Source organism: Euwallacea similis, chromosome 15 (genome assembly GCF_039881205.1).
Source record: "Euwallacea similis isolate ESF13 chromosome 15, ESF131.1, whole genome shotgun sequence".
NCBI classification, from domain to species: domain Eukaryota; kingdom Metazoa; phylum Arthropoda; class Insecta; order Coleoptera; family Curculionidae; genus Euwallacea; species Euwallacea similis.
This window is the reverse complement of record NC_089623.1, coordinates 1,038,838-1,061,173: the sequence shown is the minus strand read 5'-3', so window position 1 is coordinate 1,061,173 and position 22,336 is coordinate 1,038,838. Positions and strand designations below refer to the sequence as shown.

The window sequence follows — 22,336 nt, the reverse complement described above, 5'->3', positions numbered from 1 at the left end:
AGCTACTAAATCTATGATAAAAATCAATCAAATCAAAAATCACTTTGGCACACTCAGGAACTTTTTCCTATCAGGCTCATCCCTTCGGTTGGAAAAGGGAGCGAAATCGTTCCGTCGATGACGCAAGACGATTACCGTATATCGAGACATCAGTTATGCAGATGACACGTCATTTATTATATCTCGTCTCGTTACTTGATACCGAAAATGTTGCCTTACACTTTTTCGTTGCCAAACATTTGTCAGAGCTCAAGTAAACTGCTCCAGGCAAGATTGAGATAGATATTTTATGTCGGCGGGGCTCTTGCTGCGAATGGGAGTTTATAAAATGTAAAAAATATGACGCAGGTTAAATGATGTATATATGATATTTGGTGCGACGTAAGGGTTAGATTTCTAAAGAAATTTACGATGCCAGTTTCAGCAGAAATAACGATGTTAAAGTGCTCTTTTTGTCGGCAGGACGAGGTAATAAATGCCCTGAGCTTATTGCAGATGTGTATCTATTATTATTCAGTCAACGTCTTAATGTACGATGTGCCAACGACATGAGGAGAGTTGTTTATTTGTTCCTTTCGTAGAAAGGTTAATTGGATAATTACTGTGTATTTATATGTAGGAATTTTGTGTTTACATCAAATGTTTCAAAGCTCCGCAGACAGCGATTTTCCAAAGCTCAGGATGTCTGAAAACTCACCGAAAGTTTCCTCATGTAAATGAGGAATGCGTGAGAGTTTAATTCCGGATTTAGAAAGTCATAAAACTCCTTTGTGAGACAGTAGAAACTGAACGAATTTCGGATGATAACCGTGAGAATTTAATTCAGGACGTAGTGAGTTATGCGCAATTTACTAAGTAATCTAGGTAGGGATTGGGTGTTGCGTTTTGAACATGAAACTATGTGGAATTGTTTTATTCAAAGCGCTGATAAAACTTCGGAAAATTCGGATGTTGCCGAATAAAGGTATCTTGGATTTAGACATCACAACACAATGAGACATGACATGATGACAATGGGAATATAATTCAGGATTTAGTAAGTCATCGAAAAGCTTCATTAGCACAGTCGGAAGTGAGAAAATTTAAGATAATAAGTTCGCTCCTTGATATAAAGCAAATCGTGAAAATTTAATTCAGGATGTAATGTTAACATTACCAACCTACTTAGAGGTTGGAAAATGTCATATTACATACCTCTACTTCCACCCTTATTTCCCACCTCCATTTCCCGCCCCATTTCCTAGTCTATTCTAATTAATTTCTAGCATTGTTCCGGACAAACCATTCATTGCGACATCGTTTATGCTGTCTTTTGTTCGCTTTGTTTTGTAAAATATGCCATTAGAGCGTTTTTCAGATCAATACTTCACCTTTTTGGCGAGAAACTAACGATTGACTAGATTCACCAAGTTGGTATTTTTCCACGTCGCCTAGCAATTTTAGATGGCAGACGATCAATCTAACAGCATATTCTAGAATGAATGCAAATTGTAAATTCATATTATCCTGTTTAATATAAAGGAAATCGTGTGTTTGGCTCAGCACTTGGGACCAATTTTATAGGAGAATCTCAATCTCAAGGGATTAGGTATTTCGGTTTAACGCAGGAATAGTATTTTCTAATTGGTTGATTCCTCAGGATAACTCCCAGATTTACTTAATTCAGGATTTAGAAAATGATTTAACTGCTTCATTCACGAAAGTTGTTCGTTGCAGTAACGCAAACCGCGAGATGTTACTGAGTGATGTTCAGTTTAATAATTATTCCATAATAGATTGGGTGCTACATATAAAATAGGAAACTACTGGGATTGCTTTAGGAAGCTCTCCGATAGTCCTCTTCTCAATGGCTGAGGAATGACAGTTTCTTTGGCCTGAGTCATTCTCAGTTGGTTTTAACTGAGAATAATATGCAACTCCACGTGTACAACCCCCATTGGTATGGGAGTCCCAAAAATCAAAAAAGATGAACAATCCGCCCCAAGCGAAAGGATATGTAAAGTTCTCGTCTACAAAGATAGATGGTTATAGCCAACCAGTTGACTCCGCTCATGTGGTAAGCTGTTGTCTGAATTTAAAGACATTTAAAAGTTCATTCTGTATTCTATTTCTGCATTCCATTCTTCATTCTTTCAGTCGGATGTCACAAGTTTAGAAACGTATTAAACTTTCGTAGATTCGCAGGATGTTGTTTTACGTGCGGTATCTCTCTCTCTCGCTTCTGTTTCTATGCTCTAATTTTGCTCTAACTCCGAAGCATGTACGATAATAATGTAATAAAGCGAAACAAAAGTAATAACGAGAAAATAGATGAGAATTAAGACCCCGGTTCATTTAAGCAATTAAGACCATCAAAGCGCCTTTCCTGGGAACCAGCTTTGCAGCTTTAGCTTTAAGTGAAATTATTGTAGTTTTATGTCGGCTTTAACCTCGAGTGGGATTAGTTGGTCTAGGTGACGTCATATGGGTCGAAAATTCCCCAACAGATAATGTGCTACGAACAGAATCGTCCTTGTATATTAATTAGCTACAATCTGCAGCTGACGTATGAAATCAATACCAGAACTCGAGTGTTTAAACTGCTTTTTACACATACTTAAACATGTGTTTTTATGTCTACGTAAATGCGCTGACTCGTTAAGCGGCTCAGTAAATAACATTCTGGTGCATAATACTGGGTCTGTTGGGTTATTGAGATTATTCTTAACGATGGTCGCGGTGATTGTTCTAACCAGCATTTTTTCCATCACACATCGCATGCCGGGCGATTTATGGGAAGTATTTGTTTCCAATTGTGCCGATTCGCTACATTCAATTAGCCCATGTTTAACTAAATCAGAAGGAAATTTAGGTCGGTTCGGATGTGCAAAAGTGGAAGCAATAATTTAGAGGAAATCGCCGAGACGTAATTTGCATGGCATCCTGGAGATTTATTGGCGCCGATCCTTGATTTGTTGGTTTTATTTTAGCTGAGAAATTCATTGAAAGCGAATTTCCTTCTATATGGGTTTAATGGGTGGTGCATTAGGCGTAATAATACATCACGTTCAGAACCTAGGCGGGTAATGAATGGACTATCAAAATGCTTATACCTACCTTGCATTAGTTTCAATATTTGTTTTGGATGGTATAGTGTGTTCGATAACGGGTCGCACTTATGCAGCCATAAATAATAGTTAGTTTGGATTAGTTTGATTTAGGGGCTGATATGGATTTTGGCAAGTTCGGCGATAGAAACAATAACAATACATTAATTAATACGAATATAATGTCAGCGGGTGCAAATAATTTAAAGTTATGAGTGTCACGATTAAGTTAAAGTTGTGGCTTAATGGGGGTGCAAGCGGCGGTTATTCAAATAGATCAGTATATTGTTACGGGAAACGAGGTCAAACTGTCGCAGATTGACAGTTTTGCAGTGAGCAAGAGCAAATTTATGGCTAAAATTCGAGAGCGGCTAATATGGGTTTGTTATGAACGAGATGAAGATTTTAGCGTAACTTCCGGAAATTTCTGAAAATGAATCAAAAGCTTGAAAGTTCCTGTTACGGTCTGTGACTTGCTGTTTACTGCCTGCATAAGCAACGAGAACGAACCTGATTCTCTAAAAATGTACAAGTTTCACAACTATTACAAGTCAAATACATCTATAAACTGCAAAGTTCTTCTATTCCACATTTAACAGACACTCTATTTGTGCAATTTTGGCCATATTAATGGCAAGTCAAATTTTAATATACAAATCGTTCAACAAAACCTTCACTCTTTTTAATCTTGAAAAATAACCGCTTTTTACAACCTTCCCATAGTATGTCAAAATGATTTTTAAAGGGGACGATTTTTTATGTGAAATTCAACCCCCAAGCTTTGCCCTTATGCGCGCCACAGCTCAAAAATTTTATATAGCACGTGAGACCTCAAATTCAAGATCTCTTAAAACTTCACTCAGTGGTGTAGTGCGATTCAAAACCTATCGATTAGTTTTTGAGAAAAAGAGCTATAAATTTAGTAAAAAATGCAATACAAACTCAGTTAAATAGTATGTAAACAATGAAAACACTTTTTTGTTGGTAAAAAACTGGTTTGTTTTCGATTTTGTTCTCACAAATGCTCCTAAGTAAAAAAGTGCTACTCAAAAATGTTGCCAATATTAAGCTTTTTGGTGTGCTTGAGTTGTTCTCACGGGTCGTTAAACTACTTGAATTAATTATCTTCGAGCGAAGTGGACATTCGAAATTGGAAAAGGAAAAGTATGCCCAATAACAATGGTTATCGACTATTGCCTTTTGTACTGAATATTTCTTCTGCTATGAAATGTTTACTCTCCGAATTTATTCATTTCTCTTGCCCCTTTTCTTCCCGAATTTGTGCCTTTTCCGTGTTTCCTCCCCATCTCTCTTTCTTTCCGCCTCTCGCATCTTCTTCTCGCAATCTTTCTTCAATTTTATTAAATTTTATGAACTCCTTGAATGTCCCAAATAACAATTTTTTGTGTTTTTCTGCCGCTACGAAATTCCTTTTAGCATATTTGGCAGCTCTGCATATTTCCTTCCTGCATGTCCTTTCCGTCTGCATGGCTGGCTCAGAAGTCTTCTGCCCCTATGAAACTTTCGCTCTCTGAATTTTTCCATTCGTCGTCTCTGCGAGTGTGCAGATATATCTTGACGTAGAAACGGCCTTCCAATTCTGCCCCGTTTTCTCTTTGAGCAAATGAACGTCGTTAAATGTACGATTATGAGTGCATCCATCGATGATAAGCAAACAATGTGCCCTTTTAACCGGAGCGAAGCCCTCGTACATGATGGAAATTCTCTTTCTGATGGGCTAAATTCTGGAAGATTAAGCAAAATATCGGTTTTTGACCTAATTTGATAGGAAAATAATAGAATAACGACCCTTATTTTACATACTAAACATGCTAATTATAATTTCCAAACAATATGAAAATTTCCAAATTCAGTACCGCTATTAGTAGGTATTATATTAACAGCCATAAAAGCAATGTATAATAGATGTGAACATAACGGTGTGTGCCCATTGATAAAACCAGCGAGCCGATAATTTAATATTCAATGGGCGAGATTATTATTCCATCGGTAACTGCGTTGTTACAGCTTTATTGGCAGTAATTGTACATTTTAATAAGACATCAAGCAGGTTCAATGAATCGTTGCAGGAAATGACAAGGGACTTGTGTAAACATAATGAGTTTTAAACGCACAATCAAAGGAGCGCGCTTTTCTTTATGCGCTTCTCATATCACTTGATTCATGTTAATATCTATAATAGAAAATTTCCGGTGAATCGGCAATAATCAAAGGGATTTTAGCATGAAATCAAGAAATTAGGCCTCACAATAAATCTGTCGATTCGCGGCAGATGTCCTACGAGATTTATAGACCAAATTCCTCGAAATTATTTCGAAGGCGTCGTGCCCATTGTGGCAATCTCCTCTGTCATTCTCTAAGACATAAACTAAATAAAATTAGGTTTTAAGATGCCCTCTCAGCGTGAAGTACCTCGTGCACAAAAACCTTCACAAATTGCAGAATGACACCGAGAACGGTTAAAAGGTGTTTTTAAAACGATCAATAGGTCCTCATGGAGAGCATTGTGTTGGGTGAATGGGTCAAGAGAAAAGGTGTCGAAGAAAATGCAATTTGTATTCGATATAGAATAGAATCTAATGCCGTGTCTTTTACACAAACGTCATAAATTCTTTACAGTGACTTTTGGTTTTGGGTCATTTGACTCGAAGTTATTGATGATCTTTGAATGCGATGTGGGAATATACTTCTTGTGTATAGAGGTCCCCCGAGCTCTCTGGACAATAATAATTTAACTCATATGGTAAATAGAAATAACATCTCTCGACAAACACGTTAATAAATTGGCCGGACTTTCCACCCACGTAAATTTCCACAATAAATAGCCGGGCCCGTCAATAAAGTTGGGATTTGGAAACCACAAAAGTCTGGAACTAATCCCCTTGTCTGGCAAGATGCCCGTCGTTGTTTGACATTGTGCCCCGTCATCCTAGAAGAGGTATAAGCCGCAGCGGAAATATCTTTTAAAGTGAATAATGGCCAGATTAAGAGGTTGTTTTTTCATCTAATAAATTGGACAATGTTGGCGAAAAACCGGGGACATGCAAGGTTAACTAGAGCAGATTGAAACAGAAAATGCAAATTAAGTTACCTTGGAAGGGGAGGCCCCCTCTAGAAGAATATAACATTTTATGTGTACTTAAAGAAGATGCAACAAAATAGGAAAATGTATTAAGAGCGCTTAAAAAGATGAAATCATAAAAAAATAAATTTAAACACATTTTTGGTAAATTTGAATAAAATCTGACAACAAGCATAAACGAAAAAGGGGATAAAGATTTCTACAAGTAGTGACAACAAAAGCTGATTAACTTGTTTTTCTTAAAAAACACATTCCTGCAAAGTTGTGACTCGTTAAATTTATCAACCTTCGATTTTTCTTCAATTAGCCCCTGTATAGGAGTTACTGCCAAAAACGCCTCTTCATTCTCTATAGCAAGAATAAATTAAATTTTTAAACACCGAAAGAATGAAGAAAATTTAATCGGTTCTTAAAGCTGTAGCACAACGCAAGCTAAAAATTTAGTCTCCCATTCTTTTTGATTTGCAGTTTATATGACAGCTATGTGCTAAATACTTCTCACTGTCTCTTATCCATGTGCTCTTACCGCTCAAAAAAAAAAATTATATATATTTTTCTTAATCGCAATAAAATTCTAATGATTTCTAGTAAAATAAAAATCAAAGATTTTTTTAAATTTCTCGTAAAATTCAGTATCTAAACAGCTGGACTTATAATGAAAGTATAATTCCAAAACAAAATAGACACGTAATATGAATGAAACTGTGAAGCTCTAATGTGAAGTCGGCCGAATAAAACGCACGACTTCGCTATAGCTAATTAATCTCTTAACACCTAAAAAGACGCCCATCAGCTCGTTTTTCTTATATGATTTGTGAGAACCAAACTTTAGATGCCATTAACTCGCCTTTTGCTTTTGGAGGTAAAGTTAGTTTAGAGAAAACATCATCATAATACTGTATAATACGTTATACAGGGTCGGATCTTTTAGTATCCACCACTGGTCGTTGGGGTTTTCGAAAGAGTGACGGTTAAATTGGGTGGTTAAAGGGAGTTGAAAGTACATTAGAAAGTCCTACATTTTTTAAAAGAAGAGTAAATTGAGTAAGTTCGTTAAAGATATTATCCAAACCCCCTAAGTGTTGTTTCACAAAAATCAGCATCTAAAGCTGGATTCCCACGGGAATGCTAGACGAGCTGCGACTTGTAAAAAATTTTGCGTGCCCATTAGAACTTTATTAATGCGTTAAATATTTTTTGACAAGTAGCTATTGTATATTCTCAAATGAAGATATTGGCATAGAAGTCTGTATTTAATCTACAGACTTTTGAAATTTTCAGTTATTGACAAACGGATGTTGAGCTCACCGATACCATGTATTAGACCTATATTAGAGACCAAAATGCATTGACGGAGATATCTTTTCTCTTATTTTTAAAATTTACGAACCTACTAACTCTACATTTCACGCCACAAATGTGTATGTGTTTTCTGAAGATACATTTTTTTAAGTTTTCCAGAGCACTCAGTTTTAGACCAAGCAGATTCAAAAATTGACTCCGCCACTGGAACTACTCTAGCAAGTTGAATATTTTTTGATGATTTCTCCTTCAACTCCTTTATTTTTATGTTGTGCTAAAGTTCATTGGTGGCGTACCTTGTTAGAGGCTTTTAAATTTCCAAAACGTTATATTTTTCCCAAGCTGGGTTGAAAATGTTGTCACCTCCACTGGAAATATGCTACAGAGCTGGAGATTTTTTCAAAAATATTTTTAAACATTAACGTGTCCTTTAGGGGCCTCCCCTATACTGCCGTGTTGAACAATCCTCGTCCTCCCTCTTTCGGAATCAGAGTTGTTAGGCCATGGTCCGACTCTAAAATGCAATACTCTTGTATCCCAATTAAGCAAACAGGGTAGCGATTGCGTCTGGATTTATCAGGCCGCATTTTTTGTCCCAATCAAACGGTTGATCCATACAGTTACTGTCCGAACCGGACAATGTCAGTTGCATTTTTAAAACGAAATTTACGGCAAGTGATAAATCAGGGACGTATTTGCCCAGGTCCATTTACCGCCGCTGTAAACATATTGACAGCTCTTTGATTTATTGAGGGAGGTTATGCCTAACCGGAAGCTTGTGTGGAAAGTTCCGATTCGTTTCATGTCTGAAAGTTTTGGGGAACACGCATTAAATATGCTCCGGGGATTGTGTAAGTGCGAAAAACGGCTTTAAGTAATTTCGCTTTTGGTTTGGGCGAAGAAAGACTTTGGGATTACTTTGAGAACGAACGCAAAACCAATTTGCTTGCAGTCTGTGCAACATAAAAGTCAAACTTTCCTAAAGCGACTTTAATTTGAACGGAATTAATTTAAAGGCTTCTTTTTCCAGGAAATGACAAGTTTCCAGTATTGGGGATTATTTTTGCATCGTTGAGGAAGTTTTTGCCGAGATTTGCATAACTCCTTTTCCGGACTTGAAGCGCACATGTGAGAACGCCATCAAAACAAATAGAAACTATAAATATTTTTATTCATCATAATTAATTTGTCGATGCTAATTGAAAGCTCCAAATATTTGCTTTATACAAGATATCGGTCACAGGGCCTTGAATGTGATGAAAATATATGTATATTATTTAAATCGCTCGTATGTTCATTTTGTATTTACACTATACAAACATTAATAATAGGAATCAAAACATATGTGAAATACGTTTGTGCCCAGAAGCAATTATTACAAGCAAATAATGTTTATTTCCTCTGATGTTTGAAAATTGGTATTTGCCTTGATTGGACACAGGTGAACCGGGATAAATTACATTTGTTAAGAGCAATATTTAAGTATTTTGACATTTTAACAATAATTACATTTTTTACTAAAGACTTTTAAATATAAATATGTCGACACTTAGATAACTGTTGTATTTTACAATTACTTAGAAAGTTTACCTATAAATTCGTTACAAGTAGTCAGTCCAATTTAAATATCAACAGAACTTAAATACTTTATACTATGTACACAATAACATTCTCTTCAATGCTAACTCGCCGACATGTTGCAACTGACCTGCAGGCAGCATTAATGCGTTTAAATTAAATTGGCTCAAAGCTTTGATTAATATCACTCAGAGTTTTCAAACGTGTAATTTGATTTATCGAAACTTAAATTTCCAGCCCAAGAAAAAGCGTCAGAAATACATTTTAATAAGCGAGGAGAAGTGACACAGTTGTCTTTTTATCAAAACTTGTCATTTTACTCGGGAGATCGTGCTGGGATGGTAGCGTGGTTTAAGACAACGACAATCGAATAGTGTCATTTCACCGAATCAAATTATCGCCTGATGACGGTTTTGAGAAGTGACAAGAACGACAAGAGTGACAATTTAAATGCGCCATTTTATACAGTTAAATCACAGCACGGGAAAGTATTTTAGGAGATTTATGATTTTCCAATGACGGAGTAGCAGAATTGCCGATAGTGTTAAGTGAAATATGTCACGGGAGTCAAGTGAAATGTGTCGCTTCATGGGATTAAATTATTTCGTGATCTCTTGAAAATCCGTCAAGCAAAACACACTTTCTAAGGCTTATAAAGGTTCGTGATATGAACTTAACTTCAACTCTCGGAAATGTATACTAAAAATCTTTCCTTGTGACAGTGTCAGAATTTCAAAACGTGTCAGCTCTAAATATAATTTCACCCCATGAAACTTTACCTTGAGTTTTCGAAAAGTTGCCAAAAAAATAATTTTTTTTGCCTTCAAGACCTGACATTTTCGCTAAACGATGAGGAAAAATAATTACGTTCTAAATCAAGATTCCTAACGAGTGTCTTTTATGAGTGGTTATTAAAGCAATACAGGGTGAGTCATAACGGAACCGATACAGAGAAAGTGCATGTAGGGGGCCTCAAAATATGAAAATTTATTAATTTTCTTCTGCAGTTAATAGCTGAAGAGATATGGACCTCCGAAGTTGGTTTGTGAATTTTTACAAAAAACGGCATATTTCAGTAATACGTCATCACAATACAATCAATCTTAAAATATGCTTTATTCTTATCAATATCTTTATTTGGAAGAAATGCGAAGTCGATAGATGCTCAATAAGGACTGGATTAAAGATAAGGTAAAGTCTAAAGGAGTTGGGATTTGTTTATCTGTAAAGTAACTAACAAGCAGATAATGCTATTTAATGGCAAATTTAATTCTAAAACTTTCATTCTCTTGGAAAATTTGTCGAGAACCTCATCATTTTTGATAAAATCGCAGCTTTGTGGAATAGAACGAAACCAAATTTAAAGGGATTTGAAGGGATTACATATTGACTTGTTCAGTAAATTAAAATTTTTAACTATTTCTGAGCCAAATCGCACTGATTTAATGCCACGTTTAGGATATCTGTCACGTGCACGAATTTGGCAAATTACAAATAACTTGTATAAATAGCAATCCCCTTAAATCCCTTTAAATTTGGTTTGGTACTATTTCACAAAACTGCGATTTTATTAAAAATAATAAAGTTTTCGGCAATTTTTCAAGGGAAATAAAAGTTTTGGAATTAAATTTGCTATTAAATGGCATTGGCCGTTTATTAATTACTTTACTGATAAAAAAATCCCAACTCTTTTAGACCTTACCTTACCCCTAATTCAGTCCTTACTGAGCATCTATCGATTTCGCATTTCTCCCAATTAAAGATATTGACAAGAATAAAATTTGTCCCAAATTTGATTGCTTTATGCTGACGCATTACTGAAATATGCCATTTTTAGAAATTTACAAGTCAACTTCGGAGGTCAACAACTTCTCAAGTATTTATCGTAAAAAAAATATTCAACAAATTGTCATATTTTTACATGCGCCTGCTCCGAGTCGGTGCCATTGCGACTCTCCCAGTATGTTCTGAATTGCGCGTTGGATCATTTAAAATGTTCAGTAAACGAATACGAAAGATGATAAAAATCACTGTTGACTTCTTCTGCTTGTGCCTTCACAAAATATTCTATGCGACTATCTGTAATTTCGCAGTGGTTTTATACATACCAACTATTAAGTTAACAAAGTCTTAATCTCTAAATGTACTTTTTCAAAGCCTTTGATGCTAGTAAACTACAGTAGGTCTCGCTTCAATCCTCCTCGAATTCGAGTTGCTTCGCTGCATACGTCTGATGTTGGATCTCGGCATACTGAAACAAGGAGAAAATTAAATGAGAAAAACTGCAATCTGCGATGATAAAAGCATCGAAAGAGACCAATCGGGCTAATTTGTATATCATATACCCTCGTTTGTAGTGACAGTCCCTTTATTTATGCCGGTGTCATAGGGAATGATAGGGACGTGTACGTGCATACATTGTTTCAAAAATTAAATTACGTTTTTGACGGGGCCTACAAACATGCATATCCTCCGCTACAGTGACAAATCATCGCTCATTGTATTTGACTAAATAGTCCGACAAGGGACATGTGAAATTTAATTGGAAGTTGGTTTAGACAATGGATTTGAATTCGAGAATAAACGAGTGCGAAAGACGGAGGAAAACTAATTATAATCAGGTTTTTAAAAAGGTGCCGGTGAGGAAGGGCAAAAAACTCCTTCTAAACTTTATGTACTGGTACATTTTCCGTTTTTTTTTCCATTTTTTCGGGGCTTTGATAAAATATTGCTCATTTCCTTTCCGTGGAACAGGCATTTATTTTAATTTTAGAGGTAGATGTTTTGAAGTGGAAAACGTTGTTTGCCAAGTTATTATAGTTAAAGCAGAGCTCGGATTGACGGCTTACATTGAACTTTTCGAACATTATTGATTCGCTTCACATAGGGAGTTTCCCTTAACAATTCTCCTGAAGAGGATTAATCGAAAAAACTCGCTTTTGTCCCATTCCATGAATGTTTACCGCAAATATAAACTCAGAGCTCATTTATCAAACTTAGCGTCACGGGTTCTATGCGTTTCTGCGATCTTACCTACTTTTGTGAGAGATATTTCCCAGTTTAGAGCTTTGTTTGTTAAGGATTATCTTGGCATTTTAACCACAAATCCCTCCCCCAAACAATGAGGATATTACACTTATTTAACCCCTACAATGTTGCCTTTGTGGTAGCTTGCAAAAATGTGCCTGTAGACCCGAAACCGTATGTCATGACGCAGCGCTTCTCCATTAATTATACACCATATCATCACAAGTGCGGTTTTCTTCTAAAAAACTTATTATTTTTGCTAATCTACCTGGCCTGTGCCATCCCACAAGCCATCTGCTTCGTTTCATTAATAATCTCCAGGTGCTTTGAACTTTCTGTGGAGCCAATTTTCTTCATTATTTTTAGAACAGAGCTCCCTCTATTGGCTGAAATAAGCTTTCAACCCTTTAAAAAAATGATCGCTCTATAGATAGAGCGGTGGTTTTTTCATTCGGTGAAAAACCCCCGTCTCCTTTACATGATTGATGACGCGATGACTCGTAGATGTTATAGAACATTATTAATGTATCAGAGAAGGACAGAGTTAATCTTTAAATCCCGTTTTTGAATTTATTGCTGGGGCAACGGGACGTGATAGGGGCGTTTATTTTTCATTCAGCAACGTTCGATTAGCTCATGATACGAGTTTGTTTTTCCGGCATTTCGTTGGCATATCAGGCCGGAGGTACATTCCAGATGCAAACTTTATGAAAATCGGTTAATTTGGATCTAGTTGTTCAGAGTCATCAATAGGCTGATGGCCCCAAAACTTTTTTGTTTTACGGAACGACGCCCGGCCCCACGAAGCGAACTCGAAAATTCTCCGACCCAAGGACGATAACGACAACCTGGTATTGCAACAATTCGTAAATAAACTTTATTAATTGAACTTCTCTTTAACGCTCAGAATAATCCGCTGAGCATGTTTAGAGCAAGCTCGTGACTCTCAGTGTGCTTTAGGAATCGCCTCCATACCGACTCAACAGTCCTGGCGATCATGGATGGAACGCCGTACCATCGGTCCAGAGTCCAACCTGGACTTAGTATCACATGGACAGCTGATAAATAATAATGCAATATCTGATTACAAATCTCCCAGACGAAAAGGAAAACATGCTCCTGATATGGAAAACAAAAGTAAACTTGAAGTCGGAAGAGATCCCAGCAGACGATTAATGAAAAGTTGAAGAGAAGAAAATGACGGCTCAAGCTGTGCAGACCTCCGGACGATGTAGAGCCCATAGACGATCTACATATGTCCCTTTATTTCTACATATCGCAATCGGTCCAGTAAATACGCACGAAGAACTCCAACTAGTCTGCCAAAGGGCCCAAACTAATGCTGGAGCTTCATCACCATGGTTCATCCGATCGAGGATTTTTTTAAAAGAGCAACGTCCACTTGAGCTTAATCACTTCGTGAGCCACATACTGTGAAAAGAACCCAAATTTGTCGCACATGATATGTATGTCGGAAAAGAAAAAGTCCTGAAAGGGGCATAACGGACCTGTCACCTCATTGGATATACCTGTGAGTGACAATTTCGAATAATTTACACGAGAGAGACATAGGTGTATAATTTTCCACCGCACTAGAGTGACCCTTCTTAAGAACTGGACAGACTTGGGGCGAAATTGCTTGATTTTAAAATAAGATAAAAAATACATACATTTTAATGGTGAGATTAACGAAGAGAGAAGTGAAATTATCAAAGAAAAGAATTTAAAATTAAGGTAATTTTTTTGGGATTATCAACAGAAAAATTTTAAATTTTAAATCTAAAATACTGCTGTAAGAAGTTGATCTAAATACCAAATTGATGTGAGCTTGATTTTATGGACGGTTATTCTAAAACACGATTTTGACGTCTTGCCCGGGTAGCTTTCAGCTCTCCACATTCAAGAATCTGAAGCCTGAAGAGTAGAAAATCTCCCCAAATTTAATTCTTACATTTACAAGTTTTCTTTTTTGAAAATCCCCCAACCTACCAGCACATTATCTATATACACTTTTGCCAGAATTTTTCCTGCACTATTGAAGTATTATCCCCATTGTTAAAGAAGTTGGTGGAGGAGAAAAGAGGTAAAGGAAAAAGAGGAATGATATATTCCTTGATTTTTAAGATCTTTAGCTCCTTCTTGATCCGTTAAGATGATTTCTTGGTATTTGTAGGAGTAACGTCTAAAATGATTTATGCGTCAGCATTGTGTTCGGGAATATCTTAACCAAGATTGCAAAAGCTATTAGATCAATATTTGATTATATTGTGTTTTTACTCACACAAAGCAAAGACTTGAACACGAAGACATATACGCTAATATTTATTTTATCGTCTTGATTTACGTCATGCTGCAAGACTAGCTAGGAACCCGAAATAATGTGATAACAAGAGACGGATGCAAAGTGTTATAAAATGCTCTGTATTATACAGGGTGTAACGTTTAACTTGAGACATCGCAATATCTCGAATAATAAGCGGTCTACGAAAAAATGTCTATTATGTAAGTTTAACTATTCCGCAGGGGGAAATACATTGATGTTAAAATTAATGCCCCTCTGCCCCTCCTTGTGGGGGGTAACTTTGGTTTCTTAAATGGCACCCCCTAATTTTTATTTCAGATTCGAATTCTACGACAAAAAAAACTCGTCAGGAAATTTTTTTCCGATTCACGATGGCGTTGTAATCCACGAAGTTTAATTTTCCTTTCGCTTATGATTCATCGGGATGTTTGGTGAAATCTGCTTTAAAGTAGATGTAAACAAAAACTTTTTGCAGGTAGTTTTTAAAGTAAGTGTTCAAAGTGATGGTCTTCAACTTCAACGCATTTCGAACAACCGAACACAGCCGAGAGGTGCGTCTGCTGGAATTTCGGCACAAGCATTCCTGAGACGCATAAGTTGTTACGATTAGTCCTTTCTCCAAGTTATTTCTCTTTTTATACGTTTAAACCAAGAATGTAAACAAATAAAAATGTGTTATTTTTACTTATCCCCAAAAATGCATGAGAATAAAGTTTTTCAAAGCAAAAATTAAATTTCGTTGATTACACTGTCATCTATCGTATATTGAAAAAATGTTCCAGATAAGTTCTACGTGTTTTTTGCCGTAGAATTCGAATCTGAAATAAAAATTAGGGAGTGCCATTTAAGAAACCAAAGTTACCCCCAATCCCCCCCACAAAGAGGGGCACTAATTTTAGCATCAATGTATTTCTCCGTGCGAAATAGTTAAACTTTCACAACAGACATTTCTCTCGTAGAGCGCTTATTATTCGAGATGTTGCGATGTCTCAAGTTAAATGTTACACCCTGTATGGAGTGAGTGACTTTAATGTTCGGACACCGCGATATTTCATTTGGCAACCATCGTAATGTTATTTAAATCACAATTAAAATTATATGAGATAATATATTTTATTAAAATATGTGTTAAATTAATATTAACCTTAATTGTTATTCAAATAAATACAATTTCTAACAATTAACAAAATTGAAATGCAATTAGGTGAACATTTTTGGTTGCTTTAATCGGCTAATTTAACCCGCTATTGGTTTTCTTAATTACTACATCATAATAATCAATTTTTTTATTAGTTAATATTTTGCGGAATAAACGTTATTATCTATAACGGCCCTTAAGCGTTTACACATATTACAGATGATTTTTTCAAATAATCAGTTTGAAAATTGTTTTAATCGTCGTTTTAACATTTCCGTTGAAGATATTTCAGTTTTTTCCGTTCACCATAATTCGTCTCCGATAGGATTGAGGCCCGGCCATTGGGCAATACTTTAGAGTAATTGCAAAGTAAATGTTCTTGCATTAAAAGTGATTTGTGTTTATGATCATTTTCCTGGTAAAATATAAAAGTACCTGAAATTCCCATTTCATCAGCACTTCGATATAAATTGTTTTTGTAAAATATTCAAATATAAATGTTTGTCCATTATAGAATCTACAAAAGTGAGTCCACCTATTCCAAATATAGAAATACATCCTCATTCATCGTTTCCATTTCCACGTTTAGCAGTAGGTTTAATATTCTTTATTTTAAATTCTTCACCCTTCTTCCGCCAATCTTTTTCTTTGGTAGACCTTACTAACAAACGGTTTTTTCCTAGCAACTCTTCCCCTCTATCCATTTTCGTTTAATACCCAGCGTGTTGTTTGGGGATGCACATGTTTCCCAATTTCTCTGAAGAGCCCAATTTTCGTACAATCAATCCTGGATTATTAGTGACTTTTCGAAGGAAGGTTCTCTTATCACCCTCATCCAATTTCTTTGCTTGGCTTTTTTGAAGTATAGATCCGATACGCTCCTCTTATTTAAATCACCTAATGATACCTGCCACTGCGCTTTTGCTTACATGACACCCAACTCACAAATTTTCCTTTCTTAGTCCTTTCTTCCATTGACATCATGGAAAATCGCAAATTGTCGGATAGCAAAGGTGGTATTTATTCTGCAAGCCGTTATAGCTATTATTAATATGATTAATTCACTAAAATGAATTTTTTATCATCTCCCGAATCATTGGGCATGTACCAAAACAACATTCCAGTTGAATTCCAGAGTAAAAAAAATGTTCAGGATCCGAATATTAAAGCGACCCAAAATTTATACCTAATTTTATTTTAATTTTACATTTGTTGTAAATTTTCATTTTTTTACGATAAAATTTCGTCAATTGTCAACGGAACACATTGTATAATTTTTGTATATTCTTAATTGAAATTTGAGTGAAATTACTGACGACAAAATGAAAATATCTTAGTGTCCAAATGCCAAAGTTGCTCCCTGTATATGGAAATCAGGGTGACGACTTCAAAAATGTACAAGACCCCCCAAAAGCCTCTAGGTGTGATTCAATGTTCACGATGTTCTTAAATTTATTGAAAGAATTCTATCCAGGGAGCTCTCGATCCATGAAAAATAAAACCTTTGGAGACAAAGGGACAATGTTTTTTCGACTTATCGGCGTCTGCCCCCTAAATCATAGATTCGGCATCAATAAAAACAGACAGTTAGATGATAAGAAATAACGATAATAATCCCCGCTCCGGCGAGATTCTCCAGGCGCCATTTTCCTGATGTGATTGAATTGATTGGCCGTAACAGGGCCGGAGTTGTACTTGTGATAAGAGGTTTTGTTGTTGGTGTGAGCCAAGCGAAGCATACACATTTCGCATTACCGCTTAAAAGGAAAAATAAACGCAATTACCATCAAATTGCCTATTTTTGTTTTCTTTCGTGAAGTGTACAAAAGAAACTGGAGCCAAAGCTGTAATGAAATATTACATTTCGTTCAAGAACAAGACGCCCTTGATGCGGGCATTTAAATAATTAAATAACATTCCCTTAGAAAAGTCTGTTCTTTGCAATTTTTGCTGATGGCAGACTAAAAAGTCCTGGGAGAGTTTTAAAGACGTTCTATGAATAAGCGCTTTATTCAATTTTCCCTTTATACAGGCCTTTAAGGGGGAAATTTAAATCCGAACTAGTTAAACTATTCTCAGAGCATGAAATTCGAATACGAGCCTGCAGACGACCTGTAAAAAGAAATTTAGGTACTTAATGTTGCTTTAAAAACTTTTTAAAATTTTTACTTACACGGGCTGACTGATATAAATATAGAGAATTTTACTTTTTTTTAAGCCACTCATCTGAAATTTAAGCTAAAGAGCTAGCTATAACGGTAATAACCGACGACACAAATAATAAGAAATGGCAATGTCGGTTTCAGCTTTTCTTTTTTAAGAAAATATTTTTTTTACAAAAAAAGATTTCAATTTGAGTAGGTCAACAATGTTGTTAAATAAAATAAAAAAGTTTTTTAAAGATTTTTTTAGGTAAATTAAGAGATGTTTTTGGGGTGTAAAAATTTCTCAAGCATTTTTCAAATATTCTTAGCTGCAGATATTTAAATCAAGCTGAATTTCTAATCAGAAAAATTCATTCTAAATGTTTGTAAACCTAAATTCAGTGGGAAATAACTTATTTGTTCAAGATTTAAATTCATTTTTAGCTCACCTGAAATTTGCTGAATCCATTCGATTAACTTGTATTGCGAACTTTCCATGTAGAAAAATAATTATCCACCTCTTCGGCAAAATTGACCTGAATTTTTATTTCTGTCTAGTTGTCGCATCTTAGAACTTAAGAAACTTCACAGATATGCAAATACTGCGGTCACTACCTTTTACAGACACTTTATCGCGGTTTTTCTTTCTTTAAGTATTACTGCAATTATAAGATCACAATTCAACCTTTTCTTCGCAATTAAAACTTTTCCGAAGCTAAAAAAATGTAAAGAACATCTAAAATCTTCTTTATACTTGCAAATATCAAACTTTTCGGTGGTTTTGGATCGTTATGAATTATAAGGATTATATCTTGGATTGTAATTTTTTGTGCAATGGAAAATTAAAGTCCCCAAAATCTTTCCAATCTATTTACAGAGTTTTTAGTTTCGACGTTGAGCGTCGCCCTTACCAGTATACTACAATATTCATAAATCAGAAATACCATGCACAGAGACGTAAAAAGAAACTAATAAAAGTAATACTAACTAAAAAGCAAATAATGTACATAATAAAACCACAAAATGAAACTTACCACAAAATACTTTTACGTTGTTGGTGTAGAGAAAAAAGTTTTTTGTTTCCTTTTTTTATTATTTTTTTACATATTTTAGCTGGCATTTGACCACAATAAGTTTCCTGGCAAATAAATGGATTGGTTGAAAAGGACAATTGAGTGGCCACCACGATCGCCCGATCTAACATATCTGGATTTTTTCTTCTGGGGGCATCTTAAATCTGTTGTTTATAAAACTCATTCTCAAAATTTGGAAGAATTGAAGAGAAAAATTAGAGCTGTGTGTAGGGAAATTCAAGTAGTTGTTTCCACGCCCAGTAGAGCCAGTTTAATAGAAAATCGACTTAAAGAATGTCCTCCTTGAAAATAAAATCGACGTGTTTTTGCATATTTGCATATTTTCTATAATCACCGAAGTATCGAGGGTGGTTCGTTTTAAAATTAACAGAACGTATGTCTTTTGATTTATAATAAACTCAAAATAAACTTAGAAGCATAGTTTATTATAAACATCAAACCGTAGCAATAAATTAAAGTGTCAGGATTTTAGAAGAAAAATAATGTAATCTTGTATTGGTTCACGCCATGACTATTACGAAAAAATACATCTTTTCACGTATTTCTCTTTTCTCAATTATTCGTACAAAGTGCATGTTGCGGCTTGCCCCGACTTCTGGTGTTTTCCGCAGATTGTTGTGGTGGGCGACTAAGCATGTACTCCACGTTACAAAGTCTACAATAGTTTCAATTAAAAGCATTCCCTAACAATCACACACAGTTGGTTGGCATACGGCATTGTGAGATTCGTTTAAGAAAAAAGGAAAAGAAAGTTTTTCCTCTTCACATTAAAAGCATGAGAGTCTTGTGGAAAATTTTATTTTCCGATTTCGCGACTTGTATCAATTGATTTGCAGTTAATTTCACTTTTGTTATTTCATTTTAACTTTTCTATTAGCTCAGTATTAGCTTTACGCAGTGAAGTGTTATAATGTACCGAAGAGGTCTCTAGTCAGCGTCAGTGTCGTAAAGTCTACAAACATATTGCAAAAGTTTTGAAGAATTTTGTTTGTCATGACATAGAGGACCACAAGACGTTATAAGACATTTTTGAATATTCTGCTTATTTTGTCGAAAATAATTGTTTTTCTCTCGTCTCGATGATTCTTTTAATTAATTCGACATCATCCCTTTTCAGTTATTTATTCCACACCTGCAGCAAATGCTCATCATAAAACACTGTGTAAGTGTGCGAACTTCGGTTTTAACAGCTTTTCCAATTAATATAAATTCCCCTAAAAACAGGCAATTTCGGTGACCAAAAAGTGATTTGTAGAATTTCATTTGTACAAGTCACTAGACAAATTGCCTATTAATACAAAAATAGCTTCCCACTGAGGCATAGGCGTGTCAGTCCTGTTAAGCCGTCCGAAATACCTAAACAGAAATAAATTTTTCTAATTGCCAGAAAAAGAGAATTCCACGAACCCCTTTGTTTCCATTATATTGGTTTTAGTGAGGCTCCAAGTTCTTTTCTGCTTTTGTAATGGAATTAAAGGATTACGGGTTTGAACTGGTACAAAGACGGCCTGAAGCGCATAAAGGGGGTCACCTATATTGAGAGATTTACTAAAATGTGGCCTTTGGGCAAATATTTATCCCTGCATCGTTTTAATGTATCTCGTATCATAAACAATTCCTCGTCTTGTGTCGAGCAATAAACCGATTTGTGTGGAAACTCTTGTTCAAGCAAAGCAGCCCGAATGCATTAAAACTGTCTGGTGCGATAATAACCATCTTCCTGTACTAAATCGTTCTCACACTTTTTATATGGAAAAGGGAATATAAAACGAGAAAATAATTGCTCGCGTTTTACACTTACAACTTTTATTTCTAAGCTTGCGTCCAGAGTTCGCCATTAAAACTTTTCCAGAAAAATCGTTAGGGCACTCAAAAATTAACATCACTTCCAAATAAAGCGTTTCCAGTTAATTCCGAGTGCCAATAAAAATAAATCAAAAGCTACTGAAGTTCGTTTTTTGAACTTGTCCCTCGAAAGCAAATAATCCCCTTATAAAAAATTCAATGAGCCGACTGAAAGGGCGGATATTTTCCTCTGGCAAAATTAAAACTGGAATCCGCTTAAGAAATGATAAGTAATTGGTTTCCGTAAAAGACTTACTGAGACGAAAGTACCCGGGGGTCTTTTCTTTTGTCGTTGGTAAGTGCCGATTATTTCTGAACGGGTCCACCTCAATGGCTTTCGAACATGGGTGGCGAAAAGGGTTGGTTTCTCCAGTATTTTCAAAGCCGATTAACACAATTTAGAGGTCCAAGAAAATTTATCCAGTCACTCGAAAATATCTAAGCACTGTAACCTTGGAAGCAAAGACATTTTAAGACAATAAAATTAACGATCTACCAGCATAGGACCCCATATGGGGTAACAGAATGGAATTTTGACAATGTTATCCGGCCAGAAATCAAAATTTACCCTCTTTTATAGGGCTCAATGATACGTATCAACCGGCCCGTTATTATTCGAGCACCCCACTTATAATAACGTTAATGATCGCGGTCAAAACTGCATTGTGCAGTTAGAATTGGTGAGAGTTTTAGCATTCAAATATTTCATATAAAGTTTGCCCGCAATTAACGGCGTAATGGAATAAAGAGGAGAGCGGCCTCAATTTGAAAACTCACAAACTCTTGAAAACGTCTTGATTACACAAGAGAATCTTCTGAAACCTTATCATGTTTAACTTGAGGTTCCTTTCAACTTGAGAAATATCGCGATTAATAATTCGGGCTAATTAACTAAGATGTTAAGTAATTGTCTAAGATATCCAAATTAAACAGTCTTCCTCATGTCTAGGTGGAGAAGTAAACTCAGGTTGAAGGCGAGATGTGCTGTCTTCAGAGAATTCCAAGTATCTCTTGGAAAAACAGGTAAGCAACTTATGAATTTAACCCGAGAAATGTTATGTTTGGAACATGTGTTATTTTTGCAATTGAATTTGGTTGAAAGGAGATAAAAATTACCACTAAAAATGAGGACAGAAGTTGAAACTTAAAGTTTGCAAAGTAAATACTTGGAAATTCCAAACATCGAAATTGAGAATTCGAAAATAGCTGATTTAAGAACCTCAAATTTCCAGTTAATTTAAAATATTGATGTCTAGCCACAATTAACTGCTTTGAAGTTTTTCGGGATTGAAACAAGGAAAATAAGGTTGTAAACTTAGGCGTTTTTGCATCTGAATTTGTTTACAGCAGGTTTAGTAAACGAACATTGAAACTAAAAGTTCTAATTGAGTTCCGTACTTGAAATGTCGATGCAGAAATTTGGGAATTTTAGAAGAGTTAAGTCACAAATTCGTACTTGAAAATTTCCAAAGTTGACGCCCTCAAACCGCTATTTCTAGATGATTCGGTAATTTCGTACATTAAATTAAAAGTTCCAAAATACCAGCAAAAAAGACTTGAAATTGGGAAATACGAAATCCAAAATTTAAGTGTGCAGTTAAGGGTGCAAGTCCATACGTGGAACGCTGAAGAAGCTTGTTGAGACTTCAATCACGAGTTCCTTATTCTTAAATTGAATTCCGGTTGAATTATCTAAACGTATTCTTAGAAGTTGGAG

General features: G+C 35.5%; 1 protein-coding gene across 1 annotated transcript in view; it reads right to left on the bottom strand.

Moving 5' to 3' along the window:
• Positions 1-11,179: 11,179 nt before the first annotated feature.
• Positions 11,180-22,336, bottom strand: part of Toll-6 (Toll-like receptor 6) — a 50,191-nt gene continuing 39,034 nt past the window's right edge. The window contains exon 2 of the mRNA XM_066397362.1: positions 11,180-11,320. The gene's annotated coding sequence lies outside the window, so the exon portion shown is untranslated. The remainder of the gene's footprint in view (positions 11,321-22,336) is intronic.